The following is a 12,840-nucleotide window of genomic DNA, read 5'->3' as shown; positions in this document are numbered from 1 at the left end:
GTGGGGGGCCTCCACTTCCAAGTCTGGGAATAATAAGACTCCCCCCCCTATGGTAAACTGTCTCAGTGCCTTCCTTTTAAAATTTCCAAGCACTTATCATCTGACCGCCCCTTTGGGGAGAAAGATTGCTCTTCATGCAAAGAATTGGGAACTCATTACCCAGGACAAATGGGTTTTAAATATAGTGTCCCAGGGATACAGATTTCACTTCCACACGTTGCCAACACCAAGTGGATTGCCGGACCAACCCCCAAATCAGTGGGCAGAGGCACAAAAACATTTACTTTCTCTCTCAAGCATGGGGGCTATTCATCCGGTACCAGAAGAGGAAAAGGGACAAGGTTTCTACTCAAGACTTTTCCTGGTACCCAGGAAAGACGATTCATGGCGTCCTATCCTGGATCTGTCTACTCTAAAGACCTTTTTGGAAATTCCAAAATTCAAGATGCTGACTCTTCAGTTACTTCCTATGCTAGCAAAGATGCCTGGTTGGCAACTCTAGATTTAAAAGAAGCATACCTGCACATCCCAATCAGGGAATCTTGCAGAAGATGCCTACGCTTCAAAGCAGGCTACACACACTATCAGTTCTCTGCACTGCCCTTTGGCTTATCTACTGAGCCCAAGGTATTCACAAAGTGCCTAGCTCCAGTTACTGCATTTTGCAGGCAAAGTAATGTTCAAATATACCCATACCTGGACGATTGTCTAATTCAGGCAGAAAGCCAGGACATACTTTTGGATCATTTGGCCTTTGTAAAAAGGGTACTAACTTGTCTGGGGTACACCATAAACGAAAATAAATCGCAACTGGTACCCTGTCATCAAATTATATTCCTGGGAGCAAGCTTGAATACAACTTCCCATATAGCTTACCTCACACCAGAAATGCAATTTCATTTGACAGCTTACTTCAAACAAGTGGCCACGTAAACCCTGCTTATCTGCAAGACAAATACTGCAAGCCTTGGGGTTCATGGCCTCCTGCATTCTTCTAATTCCATATGCAAGACTGCATATGAGGAAACTACAGTGGTATCTAAAAAGCCTATGATGTCAACATTCTCAAGACCTAGAAACAATGATCCCTATCATACGTTGCCTACGCCTAGAGCTCCTTTGGTGGGCAGAGGCCTGCCACCAAAACAAGGGACTACCTTTCACACCACCCCCTGCCGCCCAAACCCTAACAACAGATGCATCAGACTATGCATGGAGGGGCTCACCTGGCAGGGAAGTGCATTCAGGGCAAATGAAACTCAAGTCAAATGCACCTGCATATCAATCAGAAAGAAATGTTAGCTGTACAGAATGCTCTGACAGCCTTCAAGGACCACATTCTTCCATTACAACTAATGGTAAAGACGGACAACACCACTGTTATGTAGTACATAAACAAGCAGGGGGGTACACATTATTACCCCCTCTGCAGACTAGCCATGGCATTGTGGAACACAGCCTTGAGCTACCAAGTGCACCTACAAGCTCAATTCCTGCCAGGAAACCTAAATACACTGGCAGACGGACTAAGCAGAAACCTCATGGACTCACATGAGTGGAAACTGGAACCAAGGATTTTCAACATGTTGACAAGCAAATGGGGGAGCCCAGATATAGACCTGTTTGCCTCACCCCAGAACTACCAATTGGACAAATTTTGCACAAGGACTCCTCACAAACAAGCCTGGAAAGTGGATGCTCTGTCCTTCAGCTGGAAAAACCTATCAGTCTATGCCTCTCCTCTTCTGCCTCTGCTCTCCAAAGTACTACTGAAAGTCAAACAGGACAAACCAAGGACAATTTTGATTGTTCCAGACTGGCCGCGCCAACACTGGTACCCCCTCCTTCGCAGTGTGTGACTGTTATCTCCATGGCACCTGCCTCGGGCTCCTTCCTGCTGCCTCAGCAGAAGAACCAGATTCTACACCCTCAGCTACCAACACTGAACCTTGCAGCCTGGCTAATTACTTAATCTCTCCTTTACCATCCCTCAGCAAACCTGTGATAGATATCATTTTAGAGGCAAGGAGGCCTAGTACTAGAAAATCCTATGCTGAAAAATGGAAAAGATTCTGTGCCTGGAACCAGTCTCAAGGGATGAACACAGCAGAGCCCAATTTACCTCAGAGTTTACAATACTTAACTGAGATGCTTCACAAGGGCCTGTCTTTTTCCTCCATTAAAATCCATGCCTCAGCCATTTCAGCTCATTATAACACAGAACCTCCCCTCTTCTCTCATCCACTGCTCAAGCAGTTACTTAGAGGGGCCAAAAATTTGAGACCACTCAGGAGAGCTCCAACCCCAGCCTGGGATCTTAACTTTGTCTTGGAGAAAGTCACTCTACCTCCTTTCGAGCCAGCTGCTACTGCAGACTTAAAATTTCTTTCTTGTTAAGCAGCTTTCCTTTTAGCAATCACTTCAGCTAGAAGGGTATCTGATTTACAGGCCCTTATGGCAGTAGAGTCTTTCATCATCTTTCATGCGGACAGGGTGTCACTCAGAACAAATACATCCTTCATGCCCAAGGTAGTATCCAGTGTGGCACTTAATCAGCCCATTCATTTGCCAACCTTCTTTCCCAATCCACAGAATAAAGGGGAACAGATACTGCATTCCTTAGAATGTACACAGACAACTTAGATTCTACTTGGACAGGACTAAGCCTTAAAGGAAGTCTGAACAACTGTTAGTAGCTTTTGCTGCAGGGGCAGAGGGGAAGGCTATTTCAAAGCAAACCATTTCTAAATGGATAAGCCATTGCATTCATTCCTGCTGTAAGCAGCATGGAAAACCTATCCCCCAGGGGATCAGACCTCACTCCACCAGGGCTGAATCTACCTCTACAGCCTTTCTCAGAGGCGTCCCTACCAGGGCCATCCTAGAAGCTGCTACCTGGAGTTTTATACATACTTTCACCAAGCATTATCATTTGCCAATTTTCTCTAAATCCAGAGGTGGCTTTGCCACTGCAGTCTTGCAGGGCCTTATAGCTGGCCTTAATGCTATCTAAACTCCTCCTCCCAACCATAGCTTTGGGAATCTACCCAAATGTAATGACTGCACCAGTGAAACACGAAGAACATAGTACAGTTGTGTACACTTACCATAAATGTAGATGTTCGAGTGTATTCACTGTTGCAGTCCTGGTTACCCTCCCTCCAGCCCCCTAACTTCGTTTGGCTATATCTCTACTTTCCTTTACTATGCTTAAAAACCTTTTTGGTGTATTTGCTTTTTTTGTTGGAGGTATATTTTTGTGCTTTTATGTTTAATTGCTTCCCATTAGTGGGCACCTGACATCTGGGGCAAGAAAAACTGATGTAATGGCGTCGGCTGCATGTTTAATACCCCTGACGTCATGGAAGAAGGGACGCAGGACCCAAGACTTTATTAATCAGGCCGACTGAGAGCAACCTGCCAGCAGATTACCCAAATGTAATGACTGCAACAGTGAATACACTCGAACATCTACATTTATGGTAAGTGTACACAACTGTACTTTTTACACTTTGGATGCCAGGGTCAGTGGGATGGACATTTTATCAACAAATTTAAGCAAGTAATAAAGACCAACAGGGTGTGTGTTATTGGAGAAATAATACAGCGAAAGGCATCTAGACCCTGGAAGTCTATTATTACCTCAATGACAGCATATCCTGGAGGGTGTTATTGTAGTTGGAGAATGGGCTATATCTTGAATTGCTTTGTATTTGTATTTTAATTACTATATACCTTATGTCTTCCATATCAAATAGTTTATCTAATATTTCAAGCTTACTGTAACATATGTAATTGTTGGAGGAAATGTTTTATATCCAAAATACAAGTTGTGTAAATATTTAATGTTAACACGTGTATGCACACATTCAGAAGCACAGGCAGACTGATTCTCACACACGTGCATAGAAGCACACACACCACTTTGTGATTGCCCTTCATATGGCTCATTGGGATGATTGAATAAAAACAAAAATCATAGAATGCAAGGCTTTGCAATCCCTCCATGGTGGTTAACTGTCTATGATTCTGTCACATTGGTGGTTCTCTATCCTTCGTATAATGTTTGTAATGTTGTCCTACCTCGCCTTCATTCTTAACTGGTTGAGTTTATAACAGTTCGGAACCGATCCTTGGTTCTGACTCTGCCTTAAAAGTTCTTCAGAAAGCCAGTTCCTTGGGAAGGAATTTGATACTTGTCGCCCCATACTGGCCTCGTCAAATCTGGTTCCCTTTCCTTTGGCCTCATCTCCAGGAGGAGCCATGGATTCTGGACCGTGTTCCAGACCTACTGACTCATGCATCAGGAATGCTCCACCCCTCCCTTCAAACCCTCAAGTTGACAGCTTGGCTGCTCTGATTTGAAACATAGCCAGGCTCCTAACCTTTCTCCATCAGTGAAGCATATCCTGATCTCGTTTCAAAAGGCTTCAATGAGAAAGTTATATGTGAGCAAATGGAAAAGATTTTTTTCTTGGGCCTTGAATAATCGTATTGATCCCTTCTCTGCCCCCAATATCTTCCATTCTGGAATTCTTAGCAAATCTATATAATGAAGGTGCAGCTGCTGCTACTATTTGAGTTCAGTTAGCAGCGATATCTAATTTCCGTCTAGGTGAATCAGGCCAGAATGTCATGTCCCACAGGCTTTGCAAGGCGTTTCTTAAAGACACTATTTTGTTAAGACCACCCATTAAAGCCCCTCCAGCATCATGGGACCTGAATTTTGTTTTTTCCGTTTGATTCTACCTGTTTTTGAACCTGCATCATCCTGTGATCTAAAGTTTTTAACTTGGAAGATGATCCTTTTGATAGCCATCACTTCAGCTAGAAGAGTTTCAGAGCTACAATCATTATCTATAAAGCCCCCCTACATGCTTTTCCACAAAGACAGACTATCCTTACAAACAAACCCTTCCTTCCTACCCAAAGTATGCTCAGAATCTTAACTTGAACAAATTCATAGAACTTCCAGTCTTTTTCCCCAACTATGGCAACAAGTCAGAATACCTGTTACACCAACTAGGTGTACATAGACAATTACATTTCTACCTTCATAGGACAAAGGACCTGAGAAAATCTGACCAATTATTTGTATGATTTTCAGTCTTTAAAATAGGTGCTTCTGTATTTAAAGTCACTCTTTCGAAATGACTGTCAGATTGCATTACTTATACTTACAAATCTCCGAACAAAGACCTTTCCTATAAAGTAAAAGGTCATTCTGCAAGAGCCATAGCAACTTCTTCTGCCTTTTCGGCTAGACTACCAGTTGACACCATTTGTGCTGCAGCAACATGGGCAAGGCCTCATACCTTCCTTTATCACTCATTACAAAGTGGATTTGGGTCCACTGTTATGAAGAATATTCTCCCTTGAGCCACTCAAGAAAGATGGTGCTAGGGACACTGTCCCAACCAGTTAAGAATGAAGGCGAGATAGGAAAACATCACATAAAGAAGCTATGTACTCACCATAATGTTCCATGTGTGCTGTGCATCTCTCCTGCTTTCTCATCCCACCCTCCTTCTCCCGGCCAGGGTGCCTGGAGGACCGAGCAGATACAATTGCTAACTAATGATGTTCTTCATGTTTCACTGTTGCAGTTATTACGTTTGGGTTATCTGCTTGCAGGTAGCCCTCAGTTGGCCTGATTATCAAAGTCTTGGGCCCTGCATCGGTTGCTGTTTCATCATCCATGACGTCAGGTAGGGGTATAAAGCATGCATCCGACACCATTACATCGGTCTTTCTTGCCGTGCGGTGCCCGAAGCAGAATTAGTTCACAAGTGCCGGTCGGTCGACTCCTGAAATTTTCGTTTTTGGGTTTCAGATTCGAAGTCTTCAACTAAGCTAAGTACCGTGTTGGGGAACCTTCTTGCTCTAAACCAATGTCAGTAAAAGTTAACAATTATATTTCTTGTGGAAAGCAAATGCCTCATAAAGATTTTCATTTGTTCTGTATTCCTTGCTTAGGCCCAGACGATGTCGTACCTCGCTGTCGGTTTTGTGCCTTATTCAAACTTCGAACTATTCATAGTCTGTTCATTTTCCCATCTAAATATTTTGGTACTCTGTTCAATTATCCAGAAATGGCTTCGGTAAGCCACCCGTCTACCGACATTCAGAAAAAACACAAAGTTAAAGACTGAGACAGACAGACAGCCTAGATCCAAAGCTACCGATGACACTTCTCCTTAGCTAGTCGCCAGTTCGCCAGTACTCAGTGAGGTGCTTTCGCAGCCCCTGATACCTGCTACTTCAGATTCGCAGGCCTCTACTGAGACCCATTCGGAGTCCAGTATGCCACAAGATGCTTCTTCGACTGTGGAACCTGTGGATGTCTCTACCTTGGATGGGTCCAGAGCCACTGAGCAGGCACTGGCTTCTGAGAGTGTATTCAGGCCTACTGACATGCATATTAAACCGATGCCATCTTCTTCTTCAAGGCCTAAAACTCGATCCATGCCTCGAAAAACTGACGCCCAGACCGCATGGTCAGGCCCCTATGCCTAAAAAACAAATAAGAATGGCTGAAGACCTTATTACTCTAATCAGTGGACCCCACCCTTCTTCCTGTAAAAGACATAGAACTGATTTTCCTTCTGATTCTTCTGATCAGGATTCTGAAATTTCTGTTTTCTCTGATGACCAGGAATTGCCCTTATCTACCTATGAGGATTCTAATGCAGTGGACTCCATTCCCTCTGCTTCTCCTGCAGGGGATTTCTCCTTTTGTGAAACTTTTAGGGAACATTTACACTGGGAAAGCCAGGATTACTCTGACTCCAAAAAAGAGGCTTAGGGAATTCTTACTTCTACCTCAACACAAGCCTTTAGCTATCCCTCCTGTGCTGGACATTGTAGATGATACCTTCTCAGAATCTAGCCTGGCCCCTGAGTCTTTAGCCCCAGCTCCCAGGAAACCTGACAGGTATTAGAGTTTTTGACTCACAAGTTCCTCTTTAAAAATTCTACTGCGGATCCTGAGGCCATTTCACAGGGGCCCAAAGACAATAAGGCTACTACTGCCAAAAACCCTACCCCGTCTGATAGAGATTCCAGGGCCTTTGACAGATGGAGAAAGAAGGTATACACTTCTGATACTTTGGCAATTAGGGCCTTAAACTGCCAGTTTCATATGTTAAAGTATCAGCAACATATATTGGATTGCTTAAATAGAAAATGATGTGGATTCCTGACTCTGCTGAAAATAAAGATTTACAGGATTTAATGCATTCGGCTGAACAAGTTGTAAAACATACTTTGCAATGTGGTTTTGATTCATTAGAGGCATCTTGCAGGGCTGTTTTCACTGGGTCTGTACTTAGAAGCAATGCTTTGCTTAAGGCGCAATCTTTACCCGATCATGTTAAAGCTAGATTACTGGATGCTCCCTTAAACCAAGACTGACTGGCAACAAAGCAAAAGTGCTTAAAAAGATAGGGGGAAAAGCTAAATCTATGTAAACTGTTAAAGATTTCCTGCAAGTACAACCTCCCAGATTTAGTAGGCACTGGCCTTCTAAGAATTGGTCCTTTCCTGCCTCTTCCAGGCCTTCTCAGTCCAAACCCAGAACCAGCAGAACACTCAGGCTTCAGTCCCAAGGCACTCACAGGCCTAAGCAGTGGGGGGCTCCCACTTTCAAGGCTGGACGTAGTAAGACTCCACCCTATGGTAAACTGTCACAATGACTTAACTTTAACCTTCCAAGCCCTGCCCAGCTGACTGTTCCTTTAGGGTGAAAGATCGCCTTGCATGCAAAAAACTGGGAACTCATTACCCAAGACAAATGGGTTTTAAATATACTTTCCCAAGGATAAAGATTCCACTTCCACTCCTTACTAACCCCAAATGGTTGGCCAGACCTACCCCCAAATCAGTGGGCATAGTCTCAAAAGCAAGTTCTCTCTTTCCTAAGCATCAGGTCTATTCACCCTGTTCCAGAAGAAGAATGGGAGCAAGACTTCTACTCAAGACTTTTCCTGGTACCCAGTAAAGACAATTCCTGGCGTCCTATCCTGGACCTGTCTATCCTAAACACTTTTTTTTGGTAATCCCAAAATTCAAAATGGTAACTCTTCATCAACTGCTTCGTATGCTAGGCAAAAATGCCTCGTTGGCAACACTGTATTTAAAGGAAGCCTACCTGCACATCCCAGTAAGGGACTTGCAGAAGATACCTACGCCTCAGAACAAGGTGCATGTGCTATCAGTTCTCTGCATTGCCCTTTGTGAATACCATGGGCACAGTAGATAAGCCAAAGTGCCTAGCACCAGTCATTGCATTTTGCAGGCAAAGAAATATTCAGATATACTCATACCTGGACGATTGTCTAATTCAGACAGAAAGCCAGGACATACTATTAAATCATCTGGCATTTGTAAAGAAATTACTAACTTCTCTTGGATACACCATAAACGAAACGAAATCACATCTAGTACCCTGCCAACAAGTTGTATTCCTGGGAGCAAGCTTGAATACAACTTCCCAGATGGAATACCTCAAGTTCATTTGACAGGCTACTTCAAACCACTGGCCATAAAGACCCAGCTGTCTGCAAGGAAAATACTGCAAGCCCTGGGGTTCATGGCCTCTTGCATTCTACTAATTCCATATGCAAGACTGCATATGAGGAAACTAAAATGGTATCTAAAAAGCCTTTGGTGCCAACATTCTCAAGACCTAGAATTAATGATTCCTATCATACCTTGTTTAAAGACAGAGTTCCTTTGGTGGGCAGAGGCCTGCCACCAAAGCAAGGTACTGCCATTCACTCTACCCCCTGCCGCCCAAACCCTAACAGATGCATGAGACTATGCATGGGAGGCTCACCTGGCAGGGCAGTGCATTCAGGACAAATGGAACCCGAGTCGAATGTCCCTGCATATCAATCAAAAAGAAATGTTAGCTATACAGAATGCTCTGACAGCCTTCAAGGACCACATTTTTCCAGGACAATTATTGGTAAAGACGGATAACACTGTTATGTGGTACATAAACAAGCAGGGGGGTACCCTTTCATACCCCCCCTCTGCCGACTAGCCATGGCTCTGTGGAACACAGCCTTGAGCTACCAAGTACACCTACAAGCTCAATTCCTGCCAGGCAAGCTAAATACACTGGCAGACTACCTAAGCAGAAATCTCATGGACCCACACAAATGGAAACTAGAACCAAAGATATTCAACTTATTGAGAATCAAATGGGGGGGCCCAGAGATAGACCTGTTTGCCTCCCCTCAGAACTACCAATTGGCCAAATTCTACACAAGGACTCCCCACAGACAAGCTTGGAAAGTGGATGCCCTGTCCTTCGGCTGGAAAAACCTATTAGTCTGTGCCTTTCCCCATCTCCCTCTCCTGTCCAAAGTGCAACTAAAGATCAAACAGGACAAACCAAGGACAATACTTATTGCACCAGCCACGCCAACACTAGTACCCCCTCTTGCGCAGTGTGTCACTTCTGGAACCATGGCACCTGCCTCAGTCCCCTGCCCTGCTGTCCCAGCAGGAGGGCCAGATTCTGCACCCACAGCTTCAAGCCTTGAGCCTTGCAGCCTGTCTAATTACATGACCTTTCCTTTACCATCCCTCAGTAAGCAAGTGATGGATGTCATTCTGGAGGCAAGGAGGCCTAGTAGTAGAAAATCCTATGCTGAGAAATGGAAGAGATTCTGTTCCTGGAACCAAACACAGGGGATGGGCCCAACTGTGCCCAATTTAACGCTCATTCTTCAATACTTAACTGAGATGCTTGACAAGGGCCTTTCCTTTTCTTCCATCAGAATTCATGCCTCCACCATCTCAGCTCATTATAATACAGAGCCACCCCTTTTCTCTCATCCACTGCTGAAGCAAATCCTCAGAGGGGCCAAAATCCTAATACCACCCAGGTGAGCCCCTACTCCTGCCTGGGACCTTGACTTTGTTCTGGAAAAGCTGAGTCTGCTGAAAAATCAGAGTCCTTTCTTGGAAAACAGCCTTCCTCCTAGCCATCACTTCAGCAAGAAGGGTGTCTGAATTACAGGCCCTCATGGAAGTGGCGCCTTTCATCATATTTCATGCAGGCAGGGTGTCCCTCAGGACCAAACCCTCATTTATGCCCACTGTGGTTATTCAGTGTGGCCCTTAATCAGTCCATTCATTTGCCAACCTTCTTTTCTAATCCACAGAACAAAGGAGAATGAATACTGCACTCCTTGGACGTTCACAGACAATTTAGATTTTACTTGGACAGGACTAAGCCTCTCTGGAAATCTGAACAGCTGCTAGTTGCATTTGCTGCAGGGGCAGAAGGGAAGGCCATTTCGAAGCAAACCATTTCTAAGTGGATAGGCCATTGCATTAATTTCTGCTATAAGCATCATAGAATACCTACCCTACAGGGGATAAAACCACATTCAACCAGAGCTGCATCTACCTCTACAGCCTTTCTCAGAGGTGTCCTTATCAGGAACATCCTAGAAGCTGCTACCTGGAGTTCTGTACATACCTTCACCAAGCATTACCACTTGCCAATTTTTTTCTAAATCCAGAGCTGGTTTTTGCCACTGCAGTCTTGCTGGGCCGTATAGCTGGTCTTAATGCTGTCTAACTGCCTCCTCCCTTCCTTAGCTTTGGGAATCTACCCAAATGTATTGATTGCAACAGTGAAACATGAAGAACATAGTACAGTTGTGTACACTTACCATAAATGTAGATGTTCGAGTGTATTCACTGTTGCAGTCCTGGTTACCCTCCCTCCAGCCCTCTGACTTCTATTGACTACATACCACTGTTCTTGCATGCTATGCTTAAAGCTTTCTAGTGTATTTGCTTTTTGTTGGAGGTGTAACCTTGTATATAATTGCTTCCCATTATGGGGGCACCTGACATCTGGGGCAAGAAAAACTGATGTAATGGCGTTGGCTGCATGCTGTATACCCCTGACTACCTGACGTCATGGAAGATGAGAGAGCAGCTGACGCAGGACCCAAGACTTTGATAATTAGGCTGACTGAGGGCTTCCTGCAGGCAGATAACCCAAATGTAATGACTGCAATAGTGAATGCACTCAAACATCTACATTTATGCTAAGTGTACACAACTGTACTTTCACTGACTTTCTTCATGGCTATATAAGGTACTAGTTAGCTCTAGTGGTTCCTATTGTTATATCAGCAAACAAGATCTGGGGAACTTTCCTAGGGCGTGATGGGATAAGGTTTCATCCACAAGCTAGTGGAAGACCTCGAGCATTTGTATAAGGCCGAGTCAGAACTGAGGATCAATTCCGAACCTAACCAGTTAAGAGTGAAGGCGAGATGAACAACACACATGGAATTTTTATGGTGAGTACGTAACTTCTTTATTTACTTGTAAATCACTGAGGATGATTATTGGTGACCAGTACCATACATTAGAGTTTCATACTTTTTACTTTCTAGGTAGTGTTTGTGGTGGGCATCTTTTGCAGTCAAAAGATGTTGGCATATGCGCTCTCTGCCTCTGTCACTCAAGTTTTGTCATTCTCTTGCACACACACTCGTAGGGTTACATACACAGACATGTTACCTTTTTTTTTTTTTTTTTAAACACTCATTAAACAGCAGAGTGCTATTTAGCGAGCATAAAAATTGGTTGACGCTTTTTTCTGTCGGAGCTTCACTGCAGCTTTATATGCTGCTGGAAAGTGGCAGATTTTTTTTTTTATACTGGGCATTATCAGTAAGTTAGCACCCTACTTGAGAATGGTAGTTCTTCAGTCAGGGAGAAGATGTACAGGTCACCAATTCTTAACATTTTTGTGAGACATTTTAGCTTCCTTTCTGAATAAACTACTTTACAGAGGATTGTCTTAATGTTGATTAAAGCCTGAAGATTATAGGACAGATGCAGTTCGCCTATCCTAAAGGAGTCCTTGAAGACATACCAGCATGTAGCGGCTGAAGTCAGGACCTACAGTGTCCCCAGTGGTGATTTTTTTCTGTATGTACCTTTTAGAACTAGGTCCTCTTTAGGTTAGTTGTGGGAGTCTCTTCCTTCCTGCACTTCTGTTGAACTATTTACAGAAATCTGAGGAGAGTTGTATGCATCCCTGTTGAAAATTCTCTTCCATTCGCACTTGTAGTAAATTAAATTCAAAGAGGGAAATAGAAGGGCTATATCTAAATGCATCTGCTGAGAATAATTCTTTGAGTTGTTAGCAACAGGATAGTTCTGCAGAAGACTGAGTTTCTGATGGATATGTCTATGAGAATGCTAACTTATGGTAGGTGCAACATTCACACTGTATTCATTGCATGTTGAAATGTCAACAGGGCTTCCTGGTAGTGAATTTGGAAACTGATTCCATGGATAAGTTTTCTCTCCCCTTTATCCTCCTCTTGACTATCTGACCAATTGCACTGACAGCAGCAGCAGCATCCTGGTAGTTTTCAGGGTATTTTGGGTTGCAAAGTCCTTGTCCTCTTCTTATACTCAGTGGAGAGATTGGGCATCCAGTGGATGTTGTGCAGGGTTGCCATTTCTACACGTGAAGTAAACCCCCAGGAATTCTTAATCCCCTCATAGATGCCTCCATTGTGTCCTTGGTCTTTAAGAAACTCATACAGAGTACGAGCGCACACACACACACACACACACACACACACACACACACACACACACTCTTCCTAATAGGCATAGCCCCTTCACTGTTTTCCCACCCTTACTTGGTTGCTACCTTGATTTAGGCTAGGTTGCTCGAGTTATATGGTTGTATCTCAGCATGCCTTTGAGCCAACAGCGGTTTTCTTTTCTTGGAATTTTGTATAGTTGAGGACTGGTCTAGCATCAGTTTTATCACCAGATAGAAAG

At 43.8% G+C, this 12,840-nt stretch overlaps 1 protein-coding gene across 1 annotated transcript in view; it reads left to right on the top strand.

Annotated features, from left to right (window-relative positions):
* UBR5 (ubiquitin protein ligase E3 component n-recognin 5) overlaps positions 1 to 12,840 on the top strand; it is a 3,965,620-nt gene that overhangs the window by 1,079,842 nt on the left and 2,872,938 nt on the right. The window lies entirely within an intron of this gene.

The sequence above is a fragment of the Protopterus annectens genome, chromosome 3.part0 (genome assembly GCF_019279795.1).
Source record: "Protopterus annectens isolate FY-2018-M chromosome 3.part0, PAN1.0, whole genome shotgun sequence".
Classification (NCBI taxonomy): Eukaryota; Metazoa; Chordata; order Ceratodontiformes; family Protopteridae; genus Protopterus; species Protopterus annectens.
The sequence above is the reverse complement of the archived record's forward strand: the minus strand, read 5'-3'. Positions and strand labels throughout refer to the sequence as shown.